Here is a 24,305-nt window from a genome sequence, read left to right on the forward strand (position 1 = left end):
TATTAGCAGATATTACCATCCTTGCTTTTATGCCCTCCTGTGTCACAAACCCTGAACATGTGCTGCGTGTCCTCAGGCATTCATTGGTTAATTTACTTATTCAAAGTAAGGCAACAACAACAAAAAAAGCAACAGAGAAACCCCAAACAAATTACATACTGGGGCACAGACGGCATTAAAATGCAGTGCACAGTTTTGATATGTGGGTTTTTAAAAGAAATGGGTTTGGTCTGAAATTGTGCATATGTTAAACTCCAGAGAAAGTAAGAAGCCTACAACAGCTCTTCTGGGAAGTAAAAAAAAAAAAAAAGAAAAGAAAAAAAAAAAAAGAGAGAAAAGAAAATAAGAGAAGAGAAAAGAAAAGAAAAGAAAAAAGGAAGAAAAGTCTTTAAAGGTATCATTTTGAGAACCAGAAACACTTGATACAGTATCAAGTACTACTCTGTAGCCAACAATAGCCATTTAGGTCTTAACTTTAATCAATGTTCCAATAAAGTCTACTGGAGGAGGCCAATTTTTCTATCATATGGATGTGGTAAAAGTTAATTATATACTTAATTATAGACCTTGGTTTTGAAGTCTTTATAGAATGCCTACAAAAGTTACCTTGTATATACATTCCCTTACATTTTAAAGCTGAAATGTAATGAGTGAAATAATACAAAATAATTAATATGTTAAACTGGGTATTTAGTTGGGTCTTCAAAAAAGACCTTTTGGCAAGCTATTATGACACTACTTTGTGGTTGACCAGGCATTGCCAACATTTTGCTAAAGGGAGTCATAAAGTCTAAAAGGGTTAAGAACTGACTTGTGTACCAAAGGAAGCTGAAGTACAGGAACCTAACCAACCTTTTTCTCTTGTCTCAAAACTTAATTTACAGGTTCTTCTGACATGGACTTACAGTCCTGTGTATTTTGTGGATCATTAACATAGTTCAGAATCAGTGATACCACAAAGTTTAACTTTGGCTTGATGACAAGTACTACCTGAGTTTAAGAGAAACGAACTTGAACTAGAGTAGGAAAAATGTAAATACAATCACAGTTACCTCTTATTTTATGTTCTTGTAGAACAGCCTTCTGGGGATATACTGCTGCTGCTGCTACTACTACTACTACTACTACTACTACTACTTAAAGAACAACAAAGCCTTAATGTGAAAAGGACTTGTTGCTATTTACACTCTTTTTTAATAATTGAGATTTCCTTTGTGATTTATGTTCATTACTTAATCATGGCTCTACAAGATTTCCCAAACTTGAGAGCATTTAGAATAATAATAATAATAATAATAATAATAATAATAATAATAATAAAAATCCCAAAGCAATATGTTATATTTATAGTGTTTTAAAGTAGTTCTGGGGGCAGCCCGGGTGGCTCAGCAGTTTAGCACTGCTTTTGGCCCAGAGCATGATCCTAGAGATCCGGGATTGAGTCAAACGTCGGGCTCTCTGCATGGAGCCTACTTCTCCCTCTGCCTGTGTCTCTGCCTCTCTGTGTCTCTGTGTCTCTCCTGAATAAATAAATTTTAAAAATGTAAATAATAATAATAATAATAATAATAATAATAATAATAAAGTAGTTCAGGGACATTCCCATCCTGTCCCGCAAAGAAGACTGGCCCACAGCACAAAAGACAGCTCTGGCCTGTATAAAGTTGTCTTTTGACCTATGAAATATTTAGAACAATACCAGGGGCTTGTGAGTGGACTTTACTCACAGAACTTTGGGTGCCTGGGACACAAATACTCACATTCCCATGAAAATGTGACTTTCAAGACAAACTGAGTTTTATTTATTTATTTATTTATTTATTTATTTATTTAAAGATTTTATTTATTTATTTGAGAGAAAAAGAGAGAGAGAGAGAGAGAACACAAGAGTGAGGGGAGGGAGAATCGGACTCCCTGCTGAGCAGAGAGCCCAATACAGGGATCCATCCCAGGACATCGGGATGATGACCTGAGCTAAAGGCAGTTGCCCAACCAACTGAGCCGCCCAGGGACCCCCTGAGTTTTATTTAAACTCTGAATTCTGAAACAAGCACCAGTTCCAAATGCAAAAAGAGTGATTGGAGGGGAAAACAAAAACTTATTTGCCCTATAATTTCTCCCCTATCAATTTATCTCTGTACTAGAGATGACCAATATTTGTAGCCATTACTTTGGTTTAAGGCTCTCTAGAAGGTCCCTATTAAAATGCAAATGTGCTACTCATCAATTCATTTGCACCTTCACATGGATTAGTTTATCAGATGAAGGAAAGAGATTAGGGCCCCAAGGAATGGGAGATAGGAGGTCGAATTTGATTGGAAAGGAACGGGGAAAAAAGTATTTTCAATAGGTCTTCTGCTGTCCTGACCCTAGACCTTTGTGAATGTATACTCTGTTGCTTTAAATGCACTCTTGCTGACATTGAAATTCAACTCTACCTCAACTGGCCACTTCAATTCTTATCTCTCTCCTGCATTTTCTAAGTTATCTGAGAAGGCATTACCTGTATCACTCTTTTGTCAAATCTTGCCTTTGTGGTAGTTTTGTTTTGTTTTTTTTTCCAACCACACACAGCCTGTTTGGTGGCGTGGGCTCTCGGAGTGCTCAGGAACCGGGCTAGTGACCTACAGAACAGAGGGAGTGGGAAGCAGTGACTGCTGCTTGTCCACATAACACCCTGGGTTCTCTCAGGATACTTTTCCCCTGGATTCCCCTCTGGGCCTTTTCCCTTTGGATCGATGACTTCCTGGTTTGGGTTCTGGTTTTATTGTCCAGATAGTCCTCAATCTTTTTTTTTTTTTCTTAAGATTTTATTTATTTGACACAGAGAGAGAGAGCACAAGCAGGAGGAGTGGAGGAGCAGAGGGAGAGGGAGAAGCAGGCTCCCCACTGAACAAGGAGCCTGACATGGGGCTCAATCTCAGGATGCTGGGATCATGACCGGGGCCAAAGGCAGCAGCTTAACCGACTGAGCCATCCAGGCGTCCTGGTCCTCAATCTTTTGATGCAGAGGCCACACAAGGTGTTACTCATCAAGCACTGCATCACTGCAGGGCTGTTCAGCTGGGGTAGCTGTTCTGGTGGACAGGTCTGTGCGAAAGGATAGAGGTACCAGGACTACCCTGCAAGTCCCTATGGCTCTGGATCCTTGGTCATAAAGTGACACGTTCTGGTTCTGGCAGGGTACTAGGTGCCAGGTTCTGGCCTCCAAATTGGGGCCCTGCTGGAATCAGGTCACTGGAAAGTGGTCTGTGGGTAGCAAGTCTAGCTACCAAACCAATTTAAGACCTGGTATGGAGGGTATGGTCAGCAAAATTCTAGGATGATCTTCATGACCCATACCTTTATATATAATTTCTTCCCTTTGGATGGGAATAGGATCCATATGTGTTTCTTGCCAACAGAGAATGGCAAAAGTGATTGTGTATCATCCAGTGATTGTGTTACCTTGTATGGCAAAGGAGAACAAAATTTTGCAGGTGTAACTAAGGTCCCTACTCAATTGACTATGAATTCATCAAAAGGGAGATTATCTTGGGTGAGCCTGACCTGATCAGATGAACCCTTTTCAAGACAGAAGAGGGCTTCCCTGAGGTCAGAAAAATTCTCATACGAGTCATGAACAAAAGCAAGTCTTAATGAGTTTTACAGATGAAAGGAAGTGAATACTTTCAATAATTATGGGGTCTTAGAAGAAGGTCCTGATCCTCAGATGAGACCCAAGTCCTGGCCAGTACCTTGACTGTGCAGAGGGTCCAGCTAAACCCAAACTCCTGACTAGCAGAGCTGTGAGATAATAATTATAATTTGTTTTAAGCTCTGAGTTTTGTAGTAATTTTTTATACAACAATAGGCAAAGAGGGATGCCTGGGTGGCTCAACAGTTAAGCGTCTGCCTTCGGCTCAGGGCATGATCCTGGAGTCCAGGGATCGAGTCCCACATTCGACTCCCTGCTTCTTCCTCTGCCTTTGTCTCTGCCTCTCTGTGTCTCTCATGAAAAATAAATAAAATTAAAAAAAAAAAAAAGAAAAAGAATACACCTTGACAGTTGTCCCACCTTTAGGCCACCCTCTACTGATATTTATGTTGACCATGATGTCAAGAGAATAATGTTCTGATTTATGACACCATTGAGTGGCACCAAATTATTGTTAATAGCTAACACTCTGAAGCCAGACTAGCCATGTGACAGGGCAAGTTACTTAACATCTCTAAGCCTCAGGTTTCTCAGTGTAAAATGGGAAGAATAATAGCACCCGGCTCATTGTAAGTGTGAGATTAAAAGAGATGATACGCATACAGACTATAGGAAAGGGAGTATCTTGTACATGGTAAGAATTCAGTAAATGTTACCTAATACTGTTTTTGAGAAAGTAGTCAGAAATTCCTATCTGGCTTGACACTAGCAGGTGGAAATCTTTTGTTGGCAGTTTATTCCCTTGGTTGGTCCTTTATCATTAGTTTAAGTTTATGCTTGAGGTCTTTATACTGGCCAAGTGTGGTACTAACCCTATTCTCATTAACAATGAGATATGCAGGGAAATCCACAGCCGAAAGTCCATAGAATGAATTTGGACCAGAAGTCTGGATAACATCTCCTCAGTCCCTTGAAATTTAGCCCACAGTGTCAACGGAATATACGACAGAGGACACGGAAATGAGGGATGACAGGGGTTGGAGAGTGAGGAATACAGCTGGGTTATGGATTTGGAAATTAGTTCTGTTTCAGGAGATGTGGCCATACAGCCTGGTATTTTTCTTGGTGAGTTGGAAATATTGTAGCTATGTTATTTGGAGCAAGTTGGGATGATGAATATAAATTGCTTAGCACATAATAAGTGCTCCAAAAATAAATGGTAGCTGTGATTATGCTGGTGGTGGTTTTGCTGAAGGTATTGGATAGAGAAGTCCCATACATGAGTTCCTTCATGTGTCAGGAAGTTATGTTGCAAGGGCTTGGCGCAGGAATCCTGGGAGATAGACAAGATGAGATGGAATCGGTGGTGATCCAGGGAGGATGCTAACTCTGCAATGATTGAGGTTTTAGTGCATCAGGGCTCATGTGGAGGAAGCTTGTGTTAACATCGAAGGGAAAGAAGGAAAGTTGAAAATCTGCTGTCCACTAGGGAAAGCCATTTCAAAATTCTATGGGACAAAGTTTTCAGAGGAAACTAATGAATGAGGGTAATGGAAGAACAGGCAAGGGAGTGCCATATAATCAGTGTGGAGCTCTAAGAGCTAAGAAAGAGAAGGGAGCGTAGAGAGACCATGTGGCAGCAGGATCAGCCAGCTGGTGACAGATTTCTAGGAAGCAGTGAGCTCTGCCAGGAAGCTTGTGTTGTCTATGGCTCCTTTTAAAATTTCTTACCTGGGTCATATAGCCTCTCCTTGGCTGGTTATGTACTAGATTGCTGATACTTTCCATGTCTTCGTATCTTGTTATATCAGTTAGACTCTTAGATTGAAAATCAGAGAAAATGGTGTAAGCAAATCTAACTAAAGAGATCATTTCATGGCTTAGGTCAATAGAAAGTCTAGGGATGAAAATTTAGGTGCAGCTCAATCCAGTCCTCCTCACATGATGCTCTTAGGATCATTTCTCTCTCATTTTCAATTCTTTTTTCTGGCTTAGTTTCCTTCCCAGGCCTAAGGATGGACTCTGTCAGTGTCAAGGTTCTATGGTTCTTATGGCATAGGATCATGTAGCAGAAGAAAAATACTCTCTCTGTCTCAGCCTTAATAGCCATCCCTAAGAGGGATCCTGATTGGTCTCATTTGGGTCACATAGTCATCCATCTGTCCTGTCCAGCCTGAGTGACAGGTTCGCCCATTTGCTAGGGGAAGTATTTTCCCTCGATTGATAGCCCCTGTAAGAATTGCATAGAGTAAGGAAGAGGCAGGTCCCCAAGGAAAGTGATACAGGGCATCTAAAAGAGTAGCAGATGTCCAACTCATCCCATATGTGATTTCACATTATAGGTGTCCTACTAATGTTTGTTGATAACGATGATGGAGTGTCTCCAGGAGAGAGGAGACTTGTGCTCTAAAGAGGGGGATTCTGGGCATCCTGAATGCAACATGAGGAAACTAGTACAGGTATTGGAATGGTCAAGACTACTGAAAGGTGAGAAAAGCTTTGCTCCAAAGGGAGATAGGGGTGTCACCAGTAGTGAGGATCCAACTTCTCTTACTTCACAGTTTGCCTGGGGCTGACCTTGACTCACACAGATGTATTTGCCAAACCAAATGACTCTATAAAAATAATGTGCTTTCCAGCAATTTCCTCTTATGGGGGGGGGGGGTTGGTGACATGGCACACTTTCTGGCTTTGATGAATCATCCCAGATAGCAGGAGGCTTTAGTCTGTTTTCATACTAGATCGATTTCAAGGTCTCAAACTGTGTATATAATTAGCAATGCAGACCTCTAGAGAATAATCTCTTAGTCTAAAGAAAATATTGAGTGGACCTCAACGAGAATTCATGTAAGCGGTTTTTCCTCTTGATGTGTTTTTGGTGTCCAAGCTGAGTAAGAAAGCCCCTCTTCAAAAGGCAAGGTTTGACACTGAGATTATCTTTATTAATAAATAGAGGTTAAATGGTAGGTGAATTCTCTTCGGTGAGTAATGACCCTGTATTAATTAGTCTGTAGTATCACAGAGAGAATGAAAATACAGCAATATTTCTAAGGAAGAAGGGAAGAATCTTTGTTGGGCTGATCTGAGGCATTGAGACATAATTCTCAGACTTTTGTTTGAGCTCTCAGGGAAATGGATGCTTACTCTTCTGGTCTTGAAGGTTGAGAGTGTGTAAATTCTGGAATGAGGTGAGTGTCCATGAGCATGGAGCCAATAAGGAGGATATCAGAGTCAAGAGATAAAGACAGGGACACCGAATCTTTGGTGACATTTTAGAAACCTAAATCAAGACTTGCCTAAAGTCTACTTGTGTGTACTAATAGATTTCCTTTTTTCATCAGCTAGTTTGAGGTGAGTTTTCTCTCAATTTCAATCAAGAGTTCTAAATTACACGCAAAATCACCTTAATTCATGAAACAGATGCTTGATAGTGAAGAATATTTTCACGAGTTAAGACTCTTCCAGTTAAGATAAGGAGTTTCAGGGGCAGCATTTACTTTCCCCTAAAAGATGCTCTTTACCTTTTCTTGATTTTCATATAATTAGGGTCCTTCTCTGTTTGGAAGTGCAAATAAGCCCTGAATGAGTAAAATCTCATGTCCGGGCTACAGTGAGTTCAGAGAGCAGTGGGATTGACGCAGGTGTTAGGACAAATGTATTTTGGTCACCTTGGGTCCAGGATTTCAACAGATAAGAGACAAGTCTATAGAAGTCGTGTGCTGGGTTAAAGAGAGCCCTGGGCAGGCGGCAGGAGAGAATGGGGTTGTGCCTCTATTAGCTTGTGACTTGGGGATAAGAAATGTAAGCGCCCAGGGCTCAGCTTTCTCATTTATAAAATGAGGAACCTAAACTAAATGAGCTGGAAGACTGTTCCAGCTCTGAAGATCTATGACTTAATGAATTGAAGCACCCAGCCAGCCCTTCCGGGACAGCGTGAGTTTCTCCGCCTCCCCGATGGAGGTGCATTTCCTTGGAAGGCCATTTCCAGGGGTGCAGCTGTCCACCTTAGAACTGGCAGGTTGAGTGCTAATTGGCTTTGCATTTACATCTGGTGGCTGTTTGCTTGATTTTTAATATTACCCAAGGTTAAGTGGACAGTCTGGCATCATATGAGAAGAGGAAAAAAAATGGATACGGATGAGTCCTGTCCACCCCATTCATTTATTGAAGGCAAAAAGTCTGATGAGTTAGCCTATTTGAAAGAGCACTAAGACTTTTCTGAAGTCAAAAAGCAAGTTACTGGCCTGGCTGAGATTAGGGCTTCCTGACAAGAGGCCCAGGGCCAGCTTAGGGAAAGGACAGCTGGGAGCTGGGGAGACACATGTCACCTGCTTCCCAGGTCTGCCAAGTGCTGCCCTCTCAGCTTCTCTGCATCGGGGATGGGGGTGCCTGGCAGACTGACTTCTGCTTCCTCCTGGGAGCAGCTGAAATAGCAGGAGCTGGGGAAGGATCCTTCAGTGAAGCTCTCCCTGGGTCATGAGTTAGAGGGGAAGGGGTGCAGAATCCTCACTGTCATCTTCACTCATGGGGGCCACTCAACCCAGTCTTGTTTCAAATTGACATATCCATTGCATATAATAGAAATCACCATTTAAAGGGTACAGTTCAGTGGGTTTTGGTATCTTCACGAGGTTGTGCCACCATCACCACAGTTTAATTCTAGAACATTGTCATCACCCCCAAAGGAAACCTCATGCCTATTAGCTGTCACTGTCTCTTACACCCTCTGTCCAGCCCCCCACAACCATCCATCTACATTCTGTCTCTGTGGATGATTTGCCTATTCCAGACGGACATTTCATGTAAATGGAATCCCACAACACATGGCCTTTTGTGGCTGGCTTCCTTCACTTTGCATAATGTTCTCAAGGCTTATCCACCTTGGAGGATATATCAATACTTTATTCCTTTTTATGGTTGAATAGTATTCCATTGTATGGATTTGCCACTTTTTGTCTATTCATTCATCATTTTTTTTTAAAAAAAGATTATTTATTTGAGAGAGAGACTGGGGGAGGGACAGAGGGAGAGGGAGAGAGAAAAAGAATCTTTAAATAGACTCTGTGCTGAGCACAGAGCCCAATATGGGGCTGGATCCCAGGACCCTGAGATCATGACCTGAGCCGAAATCAAGAGTCAGATGCTTAACCGATTGAGCTGCCCAGGTACCCCTCCATTCATCATTTGATGAAGATTTGGGTTGTTTTCATTTTGGGGCTGCTATGAATAATTCTGCTATAAACATTCATGTCTGTATGTTTGTATAAAGAAATGTTTTCATTTCTCTGGGTATATCCCTACAAGTGGGATTGCTGAGTCATTTGATAATGATGTTTAACTTTTGGGGCAACTGCCAAACTCTTTTCTATGTTGCTCATCTCTTTAAACACAGGTGTACAAAGAAAAATAGAATTGACTGTCATCTTTGGATGGAAAGGATGGTGCCATGATGTTATTCTCTATGTATCTTTCTTATAGTGCATCCTTTCCTCTTGTGTTATCGTCATTAGTCAACAAGAAGGAATTTCAGCTTTGGAATTAGAAAGGCCTGCAATGGTGCCTTCAATTTTCTGGGTCCTTAGTTTCCTCCTCTGGAAACTGAGGCCAGGATTGCCATGAGTCTTGAATGGAACAATGGCCATAGAGCTTTTGGCAAGGGCCTCGCACAAAGCAGCCGCTGACTCAGCACTAATGCCCCTTGACCTTCTTCTGGAGAGGAACAGTGTCTTCATTTTCTGTATGCCCGGCACCTGGCAAGGCTTCTGACCTGAAAGAATTGCTCAGTACTTGTTGTTCAATGAGTCTATACACGATGAGGGAATGAGGGAATGCATCTATGGGTAGCATAACACCTGCATGCACTAGTTGTTCAATAAATGTCAAGTGATGGAATGAACGAATAAAAGGAAAGAAAGGAGCATTACAACTTAAGGAGATACGCTCTTCTTTAAAAAAGTTCCCCATAGAAGTATTTTTCCTGGCATTTGGGAGACTGCCTAAGATCACTCATAGGCAACATATGTGCATCTGTCTCTTCCCCTTTGAAATTAATAGGTCTGAGCTCAGGCCACTGTCTATCTCTCTGTGGGGGGAGCAGCCTTATTATTTTTAGAGCAATGATCACATGACATTTTCCTGTCCATCATCACTGGGATCCCAGTAGTGGGAGAGCCAGAGAAAGCCTGTCTGTCCTACTCAAATGCTCCTCTTTGTTGCTTTTATGTGCTGGCATCCCAGGCCAGGCTGAGACACAGTGCTGGACATGCCAGGAACAGCCTGGCACACACCGAGATAAGACAGCTGAGTTGAACGCAAACTGAATGATTCCAGCCTCAAGTCCCAATCAGAGAGATTTACTATGTTTTTAAAAAGGCACTGATGTTGACTCGACTAGGGAAAAGATGCATGGAGGACGCACTGGGCAAGAAGCCTTAATGTGAACCATGAAATAAATGTGGGTACCGATGATGGCCTGGGCATATAAATCAACCCTGTTCTCTGAGATTAAGATATGCTCTCCAGAGAGCTGTTTGTGTGTGTGTGTGTGTGTGTGTGTGTGTGTGTGTGTGTGTGTTTTAAGAATGGTGCAAGTTTTTGTTAAAAGACTTTAAAATGCACAGAAGATGTATGGACAAGAATCTGACGAAATGTCTGAACAGACATTTGAACATTCTGAACAGGCTGAGTTTTCCCTGCCGTTCTACAGAAAGCCAGGCAAAGTGCAGTGCAGTTATTTAGAGAACTCAACCAGCAAAATCCTGTTGAGGGGAGGGTGGGAAGGAATAGAGGGTCGTATATTCTCACAGATGGTCTGTCTTTATTGATCAGATTCAGATGCCTGCCTCTCCATTTCTTTTTCCCCGGGCGGGTGGGATCCTATAAATTTACCACAAAATGCATAGTACGGGCTGGGTATGCGTGCCCCCAACGGCAAGGCGCTGGAAGCAGGGCAGATGGTGAGAGTAAGTTGTCTTCGGAGGGGCTTGCAGGCTGTGCTGGATGGTCTGTGTGTTGTAGTCCCTCGGGGGATCCCGTTGGCTGTGTGAGTGAACTCAGAGCTAAAGGTGAACCGAATTGCTCTTTGTCCAAGTAGGTCACTGCCCTTTTGCTAGAAATGTTTCAGAGTCCATGGGGTCCGTATGGGACGCCTGCCTGGCAGCAGGAGAGGGAGATGAGGCTTGTTCCAGGGGGCTCTGTTCCTTCTACATAATGAGAGCATCGCTAATCAGTGTTTTCTGAAAGGCACTCCGAAGAGAGCTAGAATTCCTCCGAGAGCCCTCCTGGGGTGTCCTGGAGCAGGGCATGGAGACAGGGGGCCAGGCTCTGGGCCCCAAATCTCTCCCTCGAAAGTGTTTTGCTCTTCCTACCCCAAACATTGGTGCTCACTCAAAGGTGTTACTTGCAAATGAGATGGGCTATTCAAACACTGAGAAACCACCCAGCTCGCGTGTCCCTTAGGTTCCCTTCTCGTTTAAAATCCGGAGCCCTGTGTTTCCAGCCGTTCCCAGCCACTGGGTTCCTTTCTCTGTGCTGGGACCAGGGAACAGCCAAGATGAGTCTTAGCTCAGTGTTATTGTGAGGGTCCAATTCTACGATTCACAACCCGCTACGGATTCACATGGTCTAAACCCATGGAACGAGGCCTGAGAAACGTACGGGCAAGAACGATAGATCCCACACGCTCTGATGACCTCATTTAGGGACAGGCGAGCTTCTGTATCTGTGTCTCACTCCTAAGTGGCACAAATCCAGAAACTTGTCATTCTTTTAGGGCTTCCTAAAACACTTCTGCCTGTCTCCCAAAACGGGCATCCGGGGTGGCCTGAGAAGGTTCTTCTTTGCTTAAAACACACTGCCTGCTAGCCCAAAGGCTTGCGCAGGGGGAGGGGTTGATAGGCAGCTCAGCGCCCTGTAACAGGCTGCCTGGTGTATATGCTAATGAAATGGCCATCTGCGTCAAATAATTATAAGTGGTCTCCCCTGACTGCTCTCCATGTGCTGGCACAGACCGAGGGGAGGCACCCCCTTTACAGCCACTGCAGCCTGGGGAGGAGAGGCTGGGGAGGAATCATGCCTACTCCTCCACTTGAAGGCACACAACCTGCTGAGCGGACAGGTGCTGGCGATGTGATGTCCACGGGCAGTGAAGCCAGCCTGTCCTAGGAGCTGACATCTATATCTCCATCCCGCTGGATTTTGAAACTGACACGACAGAAGGAATGTCACTCTCTATTACTCGCTATTCACATGCGTCTCCATCGCACCCGAAGCCCTGTGAGCAAGCGTCTCGGGGACAACCGCCCTCTCGCTTCAGCCTGACCTGCCGCACCCGGGCGGTGGGGCACCGGCGGGAGGGACTGACCGTGCCCGGGCTCCCGGCTGCGGGTGCTGTCCACGCTCCGCTGGCAGGTGGACACGATTGCCAGTTGCTTTTTGTGTTTGGTGACTCTGGCCAAGTTCAGTGTTTCCTTTGTTAGCTAAATATAGTTGGCATTTAGGCCTGATATCTGTAGGCTTCTGAGCAGGACACGGTTTACCCAGGAAGGTGTTAAATGGTTAGTGGCCCTTTGGAACCCAGACTTGAGCTCGGGGCAAGTGCCACGCGGGTCTGCCCACCCAAGCCGTGTCTCGGTGTCCACGGGCTCCGCCGTTGGCTCGCGGCCTGTTCTTTCTCCTCTGGCACTTCTGTTGTCCTGAGAAAACCCCTGGCGGGGCAGCTTCAGGCCCGGCTGAGCACAGTATCAGGTGAGTGTTTGTGCTGCAATTCGTGTAATTAGGGGCAGAGAACCTCCTTCCATTTGCTGAGAGAAGCTAAAGAGGCTTCTGAAAATTTCAAGTATGTGTTATATGACAGAGAAAAGACAACACATGCACTTTCTTTTGTGTTTGAAGGCAGAATTTTAGACGACCGCTCCAGGGGAGGATTCGCTTATATACTGGACTTCAGCTTCATCACTTCTAAATAAAGATATCTATAAGTATATGTAATATTCCTTTAAAAAACATTAGAAACACAAAACAACTTTTTCCTTTCTATCACCTGTATGTCTATCTGTTATCTATCATCTATCATCTATCGTCATAATCATCTCTCATCTATTTCTCATTCTAAAAATCCAGCACTAATTTAATTTGTCTTTGTGGATAAATGAACGTTTGGAATTTCCTGGAAGAGTGGGAGGCCTCAACTAGGACATATATAGATGAGAAAAATTTATTAGTGAATGAGTTAAGTTCTTAATGAGAAATCTCATATTTGGCTTTTAACTCATTCTAGAGAACATGTTGGCTTTAATTATAGGCCTTTTATCTGGTTTCCCTCTTATTTTATTTTTTAAAATATTATTTATTTATTTGAGAGAGAGAGAGAGAGAGCAAGCTTGAGCAGGGAGAGGGGCAAAGGGAGAGGGAGAGGGAGGAAGCAGACTCCCTGCTTAGCAGGGAGCCCGATGCTGGGCTGGATCCCAAGGATCCCGGGATCATGATCTGAGCCAGAGGCAGATGCTTAACTGACTGAGTCACCCAGCGCTCCTCGGTTTCCCTTTTAGACAGTTCTTTTACATCATGATGCTACGTGGTTCTTCCAACAACCTTGAGAGGAGAAGACTGTTATTTTTAGATGAGGAAACTGAGCTCTGAGAGAAACAAGAATGTGGACTAAGGACACAGTGTTCTGTTCCAAGACCTTGAAAATAACAGAACATACACACACACAAACACACTCACACACAGACAAGTGGAGGCATTTTCCCAGTGGAAAGATCTTCACAGAAACTATGAAGAACCCTGGAAAGATTGAAGAAGGAAATCCCTATCTGAAATACTTACAGAGAATACTTTTTGCAGAGGATGGGAGAGGTGCCAAGGGAATTGGCAGATACTTGAGGCGGGGGACACTTAGGGACAACTGAGTGAGCATACCGCAGACCCGTCTGCTGGTAGGTAGGTGATGGCTCCGGGAGTGAAACCCAAGTCTTTTCTCTCTAATACCTATGTTCCTATCCATTCTTGAGTAGGCACATAAGATTTTGGACTTGGCCAGGTCTACACAGCACAAAGTGAATAGAGATTTGGGGGCATCTTGTTAATTTGAGCACTGTGCATCAGTAAAGTGCACAATTCAGGGTTATTCATGATTGTTTTCCCTACTTGATCTCAACTTTTTTGTTTTATTTCCTTGGAAGTTAACTTTATTGCAGTATAATTTAAATGCAATAAAACTAATTTTAAGTGTATAACTTTTTAGGTTCTGATAAATATATACAGTGTATAGCCATCTTGCAATCATGATATAGATATAGTTACTCAAAGTAAGCATAGAGTTAGTTATTATACAACCCAGCAATTCTACTCCTGGGGATATACCCAAAAGAAATGAAAGCATATATTCATGCAAAAATTTCAATACAGTTGTCTATAGCAGCAAATTTAATCACCCCAAAAGTTCCCTTGTGTCCTTGTAGGCATTTTCCTCTTCCCCCCTCTTGTCAAACATGACAAGCACTGATTTGCCTTTTGTTTTTTCTAGTTTGGTCTCTTCTAGAGTTTCACATAAACACAAAGTATGCAGTCTTCTGTGATTAGTTTCTCTTGTTTACCATACGTTTTTGAGATTCATCCATATTATTTATTATGTATCATTAGTTTATTCCTTTTTATTGCTGAATAGCATTCCATTGAATGAATATATTGAAATTTGTTTATCCATTAAACAATTGATGGACACTTATATGATTCTAGTTTTTAGTTATTATGAATAAAACTGCTATGAACATTTGAGTACAAGATTTTATAAATGTATATTTTTAATTTCTTTTTAATAAATACCTTAGAGGAGTTGAGAGTCATACGGTATGTGTATTATTAACTTTATAAAAAACTGCCAGGGGCACCTGGGTGGCTCAGCTGGTTGGGCTTCTGACTCTTGAATTCAGCACAGGTCTTGGTCTCAGGTTGTGGGTTCGAGCCCCCCCACCGGGCATGGAGCCTGCTTAAAAAACAAAACAAAACAAAACAAAACAAAACAAAACAAAACAAAACAAAACAAAACCACCAAACTGTTTTCCAGTAGAGCTTTACCATTTTGTGTCCCACCAGCAGTGAAGAAAGTTCTGGTTCTGCTATATCCTTGTCAGCATCCTGGTCAGCATAGTTTTTAAAATTTTAGCCATCCTAGGGGTGTGCAATGGTATCTCATTGTAGTTTTAATGTGTATTTGCTTCCTTAAAGACTAGTGATATTAAGCATTTTCTTCTATGTTTGCCATTTGTATATCTTTTTTGAGTAAAGTGTTTAACTTAATTCTTTGTCCTGTCTTTTAACTGGTTTCTTTTTCTTACTGTTGAAGTTTCAAGATACATGTCCTTTATCCAATATATGTTTTGCAATATTTTGTCCCAGTCTGTGAGAGAAAGAAGTCTACCTTATTGCTGATTTTAGGGTGGAAACATTTCACCAGTAAGTATAATGTTTGCTCTAGGGTTTTGTAGCTGCTCTTTATCAGTTGAAGTAGTTTCTTTCTATTCCTAGTTTGTTAAGAGCTTTTATTGTGAGTGGATGTTAAATCTTATCAAGTGCTGTTTCCAAATCTATTGAGATGAACTTGTAATTTCTCTTTGAGTTTGTTAAGATGGTGAATTACATCAATTGGTCTTAAATATTAAACCAATCTTGCATTCCTGGGATGAATTCCACTTGGTCATAAAGTATTATCCTTTTTATGTATGACTGGATTTGATTTTTTAAAACTTTGTTAAGATTTTAATGTTTATGTTTATGAGGGAAATTGGTTCATAATTATTTTTTTGTTGTAATATCTTGTTTGGTTCTGGTCTCAAGGTAAGGTTAGTTTATGAGATAAGAAGTGTTCACTCCTCTTTTATGAAAAAAATTTGGCCTAGGATTTGTATTGTTTACTCTTTATGTATTTGGAAGAATTCAAATTTTATGGAGTTTTTTCCATGTGAAGGTTTTAAACTCTGGGTTAAAATTTTTTTTTAAATTATAAATAAGGCTACTTAGGTTATCTGTTTCTTCTAGAAAGAGCTTTGATTGTGTCTTTCAAATTATTTTATCATTCCATCTAAGTTACCAAATTTATTGGCATCAAATTCAAAATATTATCTTATTATCTTTTAAAACAACTGTAAGATCTATAATGATATCCTATCTTTCATTCTTGCTGTTGGTGATTTATGTCTTCTCTCCTTTATTTTTCACCAGTCAGGCTAGGGGGTTATCGATTTTTTTCATCTTTTCAAAGTCCAAACTCTTATTTTCATAATTTTCTGTTTTCGGTTTTATTAATTTATACACACACACACACACACACACACACACACACACACACACACAATATGGCCACAGTATATCTATCTTGGTGACTGTTCTAGGTGCTATTGAGTGGAGTGTTCTATAAATGTCCATTAGGCCAATTTCATTGATGAGTTTGTTTAAATTATCTGTATCTGTGCCAATTTTCTATTTGTTCTATCAGTTACTGAGAGAAGAGTATTGATTGAACTTTCCAATTGTAATTGTGAATTTGTCTATTTTTCTTATGAATTTTATCAATTTTGCTTCATATGTTTTGAAACTCTGTTATGTTACATAGCTTAAGATTGTTACATCCTCTTGATGAATTGACTCCTTTACGATAAAATCTCTCTCTTTATCTCTATCTCAGGTAATATTCTATGTTCTAAAATCTACCTTGTTTAATATAGCCACTCCAACTTTTCTTTTATTAGTATTTTTTATGTATATAATTGTTCATTCTTTTATTTTTAACTTATCCATGTCTTTATATTTCAAGTAGGTTTTTTGATAACATACAGTTGGATTTTGCTTTTTAATCCAATCTGAGAATCTCTGTATTTTATTTTTATTATTATTTTAAAAATATTTAATTTATTCATGAGAGACACAGACAGAGAGAGAGGCAGAGACACATGCAGAGGGAGAAGCAGGCTCCCTTCAAAGAGCGTGATGTGGAACTTGATCCTGGGACCCCAGGATCACGCCCTGAGCCAAAGGCAGATGCTCAACCACTGAGTCACCCAGGCATCCCAGAATCTCTGTATTTTAATTTTGGTGTTTGGACAATTTACACTTAATGTGATTTACTGTTTGATTGACTTTAAAACTTCCATCTTATTTGCTTTTTATTTCTTCCATTTCTTCTTTGTTCCTTTTATCTTCATCCTCTGCCTACATTTTTTTTTAAAGATTTTATTTATTTATTCATGACAGACTCAGAGAGAGCAAGAGAGAGAGACGCAGAGACATAGGCAGAGGGAGAAGCAGACTCCATGTAGGGAGCCCATGTGGGACTGGATCCTGGGACCTTGGGATCACACCTTGAGCTGAAGGCAGATGCTCAACCACTGAACCACCCAGGCAAACCCATCCTCTCTGCCTACTTTTATTTATTTTATCTTTTTTAAATATTTTATTTATTTATCCATGAGAGACACAGAGAGAGAGAGAGAGAGGAGCAGAGACGCAGGCAGAGGGAGAAGCAGACTCCATGCAGGGAGCCTGGCGTGGGACTTGATTCCCGGTCTCCAGGATCACACCCTGGGCTGAAGGCGGCGCTAAACCATTGAGCCACCTGGGCTGCCCTCTGCCTACTTTTAGATTAATTTTTTTTATAGTTTCATCTTTACTTTTTAGCTATATTTTTTCCATTTTATTTAATTTTTAAGTTGGTTTTTAACATCCTTATTGGTTTAATCCCATCATCTCTGTTATTTCTTGGTTTGTTTCCATTTATTGACTCTTCTCTTGTTATAGAACATGTTTCCTTGCTTCTTTTCATATCATTATTTTTTTTATTGGGCACTACATATTATGAATTGTTATTTGCTGGTTTTTTTTTAACTTTGTTGTGTTTTTAAAAATATTGTTGAATTTTGTTCTGGTACACAGTTAAGTGACTTGGAATCAGCTTGTTTTTTTGATTTGCTGATAAGCTTTTTTAGGGCAGATCCAGAGCAGTTTTTAGTCTAGGTCTAATTTTATCTCTTACTAAGGTAATACCCTTTCGTGGATTCTACATGATGCTCCCCTATAACAATGTCTTTCCACCTTGTCTGGGGTGGGAGGCCCAGATTACCCCCAGCCCTGTGTGAGCTTTGGACATTATTGTATGTATTTATATCTGATGATTCTTTTTCTCAACTCTGATGATTTCTTCTCTTGCATTTGAAGGTCAGCATTCAGCCAAGGACTTGAGGGGACGTTTCTACAGACAAATAGAGCACTCTCATTATATAGTTCCCCTACCCCTGATTCTCTATCTTTTTCCAATTTCAGCTACCTTGGCTTCTCTGGACTCTGATCCCTCCCTCAACTTAGGAGGACTGCTAGCCTCTGTTCAGGTTCTCCTTCCCTGCCCTGTGGCCTGAACACTGCTTTCATCAACTGTAGTCAGTCACCATTCTTTCAGGGATCACAGTTCCATACTGCCTACTGTTAAATGTCTGAAAACTGGTCATAATTTTTGTCCTGTTTTGTTATTGTTATTGTTGTTTAAGGCAGGAGGATAAATTCGGTTTCTGTTATGCCATCTATAAGCAGAAGTCTTGTCTTATGTGTTGTTTCCTCTTGTCAAAAGCATTTTAGGGGATCCCTGGGTGGCTCAGTGGTTTAGCACCTGCCTTTGCCCCAGGGCGTGATCCTGGAGTCCCGGGATCAAGTCCCATGTCAGGCTCCCAGCATGGAGCCTGCTTCCCCCTCCTCCTGTGTCTCTGCCTCTCTCTCTCTCTCATAAATGTCTATCATAAATCAATCAATCAATCAATCAATCAATCAATCAATCTTAAAAAAAGAGGCATTTTAAAGTCAGAAAATAACAAGTTTGGAGGAAACTCAAGGGAAAAACTCTTATCTTCTATCTCTTGGCTTCCAAACAGGATCTCCAGTATAACCCATTGGCTTCACAGAACTCCAGCACCTTTTGAACTCAGTTTTATTGACAAGTAGACTGAGAATAAAAAAAGATAGGATAAGTATATTTATTGCACACTGAGTATTTAGGGTATGTGCTATTTGTCTCCAGAAACATCTTATAACACAGCCTGATACTTCTGAGGACCTCACAGAATTAGTTATCATCTTTGGTTTGACCTATCTGCATTTGTTTTTTAGAAGAATGAAAGTTAGCCTGTTCTCCCTGTGACTTCATAAGGATCCTCTCTGAGGATCTGTCTTTTGAAACACTTGAGTTACAAGTACCACTGGTAGTATCAGAAGGATCCAGGAAATTAAGTTCTCAAGAACTTACACCAAAGAACCCTTAAGGGCAAAGGGAAGTGAGTATGTTCCCTCGAGCAGGATAAATCCAAGCAGCAAACTACAAACATTTTGTTGAAATCTGATATTTTATTTTATTTTTTTAAAGGTTTTATTTATTTATTCGTGAGAGACATAGAGAGAGAGGCAGAGACAGAGGCAGAGAGAGAAGCAGGATCCCTGTAGGGACCCTGATGTGGGACTCGATCCCAGGATTCCAGGACCTCGATCCCAGGACCCTGGGACCTTGGACCTGAGCCAAAGTCAGACGCTCAACCACTGAGCCACCCAGGTGGCCCGAAATCTGATATTTTATATTCAAAATCCATGTATTTAATTCCATATGTTTCACACTTTGAGGTAGTGTATTCTTCATATTCAGTGTTGTGGATGCAACGCAATACCCTGCTTCTCTACCATCATACAACAAACTTCAAGAGCTGGCCTGTGCAGTACCCCACGATACTTTCTCCACTTTTTGTCAACCACATGTCAGATTAGGCATTGTCTTTGTTCTCTCCCCCTTCTATCTTTAGAACTACAGTGCGACAGGAATAGACAATTTGTTATCCCATTTTTCAAAGGTTGCCCACACCTACTCTGCTGGCTTCATGAATGATGTCTTTTCTATGGCAAGATAATAAACAATGTGTGATGATTATGTCTGGAGGTCTCTTGCCTTGCCTTCAGAGGCTAGTATCATTCTAGAGACAGAAAAGACACTGAGAACTTAATGGCTTATAAAGTTAGATCAAGTTAGCTAAGAGCTCTGAGTTTTTCATGAAACCATTAAGGATGAGTTGATTTCAGTTCACTATTTTCTCATTGAGTCCTACTGTACAGACCTCCCTTCTATCTCTCTGCCTCTTTTTTAAGTTGGATGGGTGATAGGAGGAGGAATAGGAGTAGGGGATAGAATGAGTAGTCAAGTCTGTTTCCTGTGTGGCTATAGCAGTGGAATGAACTAAACTCTTATTTCTGCTAGCCACCCAAATGTCTTTGTGCTGAAGAGAAAGGCTAGAGTTATTACGCTGAATTTACTAATGGGAAACAGAGGCCCTGTGGGGTTAAGTGATCTGTCCACGGTTACTTGGGTGGAGTTGAGAGATGAAGAAGAAGGCTGCTCTCCTAATCCTGCTTTCCTTACCATTATGCTTCCTGTGTGGTCCAAAGACTCAACTAAGTGACATCTGCTTTTTAAAACAATATAGATAGATTTGCCTTTCTGAAGTGAATACATTTCATGGAGTGGATAAATTAAGATATTTGGTCAAATCAAGGAATGGGGCATTAGTCCTCGAGCACAACACAATAGTTGTTTACAGTAGCTTCCTCATTCTCCATGGCCAATACCTCTTACTGGAATTTTCTCTCTTTGGGGGAAAAAAAAATCTCAAAGTGCATTTATCCCAGGGCAATAAATAATTAGTTTTTGTAAGCATTTATTACTGGAATTAGGAATGAAAAGAGTTAACCTTTATTTTGTTAGCAGTTTGAAGGTGTCACTTTGAAAATTACATATACAATCTCCAGTGCAAAATAAACTACTGTGGTTGTGTAGACATGCCATTTCATACACAGAAGCATTTTCCTAATGGGGCCTTGGAAACCCAAGAAGCACCCTTTGTGGTGTTTTATGATTTTTTAAAAGTATTTTGTCATTTAGCAAAAGGCAGGAAACAGTAGCTAAATCCCAGAAAAGACCCTTTGATTCAAGACTCCTCACATGGCTAATCTTTTCCATGCCATACTCAGCTGGCAATTAGTTGAGGTGTGTGCCTTTGAAGACTTCAATGGTCTACACTCAACATCTGGCAACTAGTAGCAAATGGGAGATTAAATTGCTTCCTCTCAGACTGTACATCTTTCTGTTTTGTAAGCCTACTATGGGACAAACACTTCTCATTGCCAGGCCAATCAGAAACTTTTAAATAGAGGCCAATGTTTAAATAAAGGTTATTATTGTAGCCTACAAAAGTGTAGAGCTTGATTAGGATTAGGGGAATGGTTTGAACTCATTTGTTTGGGGGAGGTTCTATTGCTGTTGGTTTGACAATTCATCTCAATTATTACATTCAAGAAAATACAGGGAGTTTGTACTTTGCAGCTGACTTGTCCAGTCCAGAAACCATTAACAGCCAGTGGCTCCACAGCACTTCAATGTGGCTCATCCACATTGAGAGACAGGATTACTTTAGACTTTGTTCTGTATTTACTTGTCATCAACAGAAAAAGCAAGAATGGAAAGGAAGAGGTCAGCTGCACCAGATGCAAAGCACTTTTTGTGGTGTGTGGGTACAAGAGGGGACTGAGGTAAATAAGTATAGGTACACCCTGAAGTTTTTGAGTTTGGCCGTCAGGGTGTTGGTGAACTTGGCAAACACCTCAACTTTGGTGATCTTTGGGTTATCTCTGTGTCTTTATCCTCTAGATGAACATTGTCTAACAGGAATATAAGTGAATCACATATATAATTAAAAATTTTCCTATAACCACATTAAAAAGGGAAAAAGAAACAAGTTAATTTTAATGATATATTTTATATAACTCAACATATACAAATATTGTCATTTTAAAAATGTAATCAATACAAAATTATTAATGAGATATTTTGCTTTTTGGGGGTACTAAGTCTTTGAAATCTAATATATAATTTCTACTCACAGCACACTTCAAGTAGTGCAAGTCACTTTCCAAGTGTTCAATAACCACATGCAGTTACTCTATAGGATGGCATGGACTTCTTGGCTTTAGTCAAGTAGGCAAGGGGAAGAGATAAACTGGAGTCTAGGATAGAGGTAAAATATTTCACAGTTATGCTCAAGTCTATTACAGATCATATTAAAATGTAAGTATGGACTTCTCAGAACTTTATAAACAGGAATCGATGTTTATCTCTAGAAATCTCACTAGAGGTAAAAGGGGAAAGAACCTCTATCATTGACCACCTAAAATGTACCAGGAACTGTGCTAGGTGCTTTCCATATACATCATTCATTAAATCCTCGAAGCAACACTGTGGACCTTACTCTTGGCCCATTGAAAGTTAATGAAACCGAGGCACATGGGATTAGGAAACTTGCACAAAGAAACACAGCGATGAGACAACAGTGGAGCTGGAATTGCACCCTATTCCACATTGCCTAACTGGTTGACTGAGCTTCATTCATCCTGAGATCTTAGATCACCCTATACTGGAGAGATTTAAGCTTAACATTTGTCAAGACACCTTGACCACAAAGCCTTCTAGCATAGATCGAGAAATCTTGTGCACTACACAACTTCCAACAGCAGTCATTATTTTCTAATTTCTATGGCCTTTGTTGTACATCCAGGATAAAGGGTGAAGAAAAATAGAGATACCTACCCATCTTGTAAATAGGTGCATAGATTTGCGATAAATAGACTATATTTTGTAGATGGGAAATATTGTGCACACAACCGCCTATAGCCTAGGTGTTGTCCTTGGATGACAACAACTAGGCAAGCTTGTCATTTATCTTCCAAAGTCTCCCTAGCTCTTGGTCAATTAATCTTTTCATTGAACACTTTTAGAGTTTTTTTTTTTTTTTTGTCTGTTTATTGACTATGGAACCTCTTCCAGCCATTAAAACAATAAAGAGTCTAGGAAACACAGCCATGGAGTTTGACTGTGGTTCGTTTGTTAGGTCTCTGAACCTGGCTTTCTTTTCCAGATGGCTTGCTTGGTTTCTTGCACACTGATCAGGGTCATTTTCCTAGCTGGAAATGCCCGAGTATGATGTGTCAAGGCAAACTGGCATGGTGTGTGGCTTTGTAGGGGAGAGCACGGTGACTGAGAACCTCCAGTCTTTGATGGGCTTGGGAAGGGGGCAGAGGCTTCAGAGAGAACACTACAAATCAAACACATCGAAAATAACATACAAATGAGCACCAGGTCACTTGGCGACGGAAGGTCAGGTACTGTAAGTGGTGAGCAGACATGCCTTAATTAGTTCAAGATCTTCAAAGAACAGCACAAGCTATACATCTACGACCTAACCCTGCAGGCTCTCTTACTAATTCAGAGAGCAACTTCATCCAAAGTGCCTTCCCCAGTACTTCCCCCCAAATTCAAAGGATGCAAAGATTAAAAGCCCTGGCTACATTTGGAAATTAAATATAAAAAAATGCAAACTGTTTTTCCTGGTTACAGAAAGCGTCATTTTGAATCACAGTGGTCAGGTTGGACTGCTCACTCCTAGAGAGATGAATGAACCCATCCTAGAGACTTTCCACATGTGAAAGACTAAAATAATTCAAACTGCTGTGTGGTTTTTGAAGATAGCACGTTTAACTCCAAGACTGGGTGGAGGAAGACCATTCAGTGTGCCCTGTATATTTTTTTAATGTCTTAAAAATTGAGGGGGAATAATCAAAACACAGCTGAGGACTGGTTAGTCTAACCAAGATGGATGGCAACAGACGGCGGGACATACTTATTTGTTCTAGAGGTGGTTATTGTTTTTGTATTGTGAAGTCCTTGCTGCTCTTGTAAATAAGGTCTTTCACAAGGAAAGAATAAAAACCTAGACAGACTGACCCCCCATTCGAACCAAACTGCCATGGTGTTTTGGTGTGTAAGTGGAATTACGTGCTTCACAGCAGTGATTTTTAGTCACGTGCGCTGCGTTAGATTGATTGTCAAATTTGGGGAAAGGAAAGAATTTCCCTTTGGGGTGTACTGGCAATTATTTTTCAGTTGTTTTTGCCCTGCCCTGGAGCATGGAGCCAATATCATTTTTAGGATCAGGTGAGTTTATCCAACATGATCAATTTCCTGTGATTGTCTGCTGCTGTCACTGCGGGGAGGGGAAAGCAGCTCTCCTTGATCACTTTGACACTAAGAGCTGTCACTTGGAAATTGACCAGGACATAAAACTCTGAGCCCCTAATGACAACCACAAAAAGATCAAGAGACTAATGGAGTCATGGAGAGAGTTGGGATACTACAAAGCGGGTTACCCCTCACCCATGCCTTTCCTGCTCCCTCTAATGAGGCGCAGCACTGGGTAACTGGTGTCAAGTAATAAAGCATCACGCCTCTAGAGTGTTGTCAGGACCTGAAGAGTAACGTGACATGACAGACACACTGGAAGATAATGAGTCAAATTCTCCCTGCTGCGGAACATTGCCAGATAGGAATCACAGGCGCTGAAGAAGGCTGAGTGATCACCCTTTGGAGGAGCAAATGTGCTCCATGGGCACATCCAGACAAGGAGGCTTATTTGACAATTTCTTGGGTTTACTGGGAACTGGGCCAAATCCCATGGGTGAAATTGTCCTCTCGCTAATTCCAAGAGCTTTTTATCTACCCCCTGGAGTGTCACTCTTTGGTTCTATTTCTGTCCTACGG

General features: G+C 41.1%; 1 long non-coding RNA gene across 7 annotated transcripts in view; it reads left to right on the forward strand.

Moving 5' to 3' along the window:
- Positions 1-11,664: 11,664 nt before the first annotated feature.
- Positions 11,665-24,305, forward strand: part of LOC121490411 — a 270,965-nt gene continuing 258,324 nt past the window's right edge. For all 7 annotated transcript variants that reach the window (XR_005987662.1, XR_005987659.1, XR_005987665.1 and 4 more), the window contains exon 1: positions 11,665-12,382. This is a non-coding gene — a long non-coding RNA (uncharacterized LOC121490411). The remainder of the gene's footprint in view (positions 12,383-24,305) is intronic.

The sequence above is a fragment of the Vulpes lagopus genome, chromosome 1, assembly GCF_018345385.1.
Source record: "Vulpes lagopus strain Blue_001 chromosome 1, ASM1834538v1, whole genome shotgun sequence".
Taxonomy (NCBI): Eukaryota; Metazoa; Chordata; class Mammalia; order Carnivora; family Canidae; genus Vulpes; species Vulpes lagopus.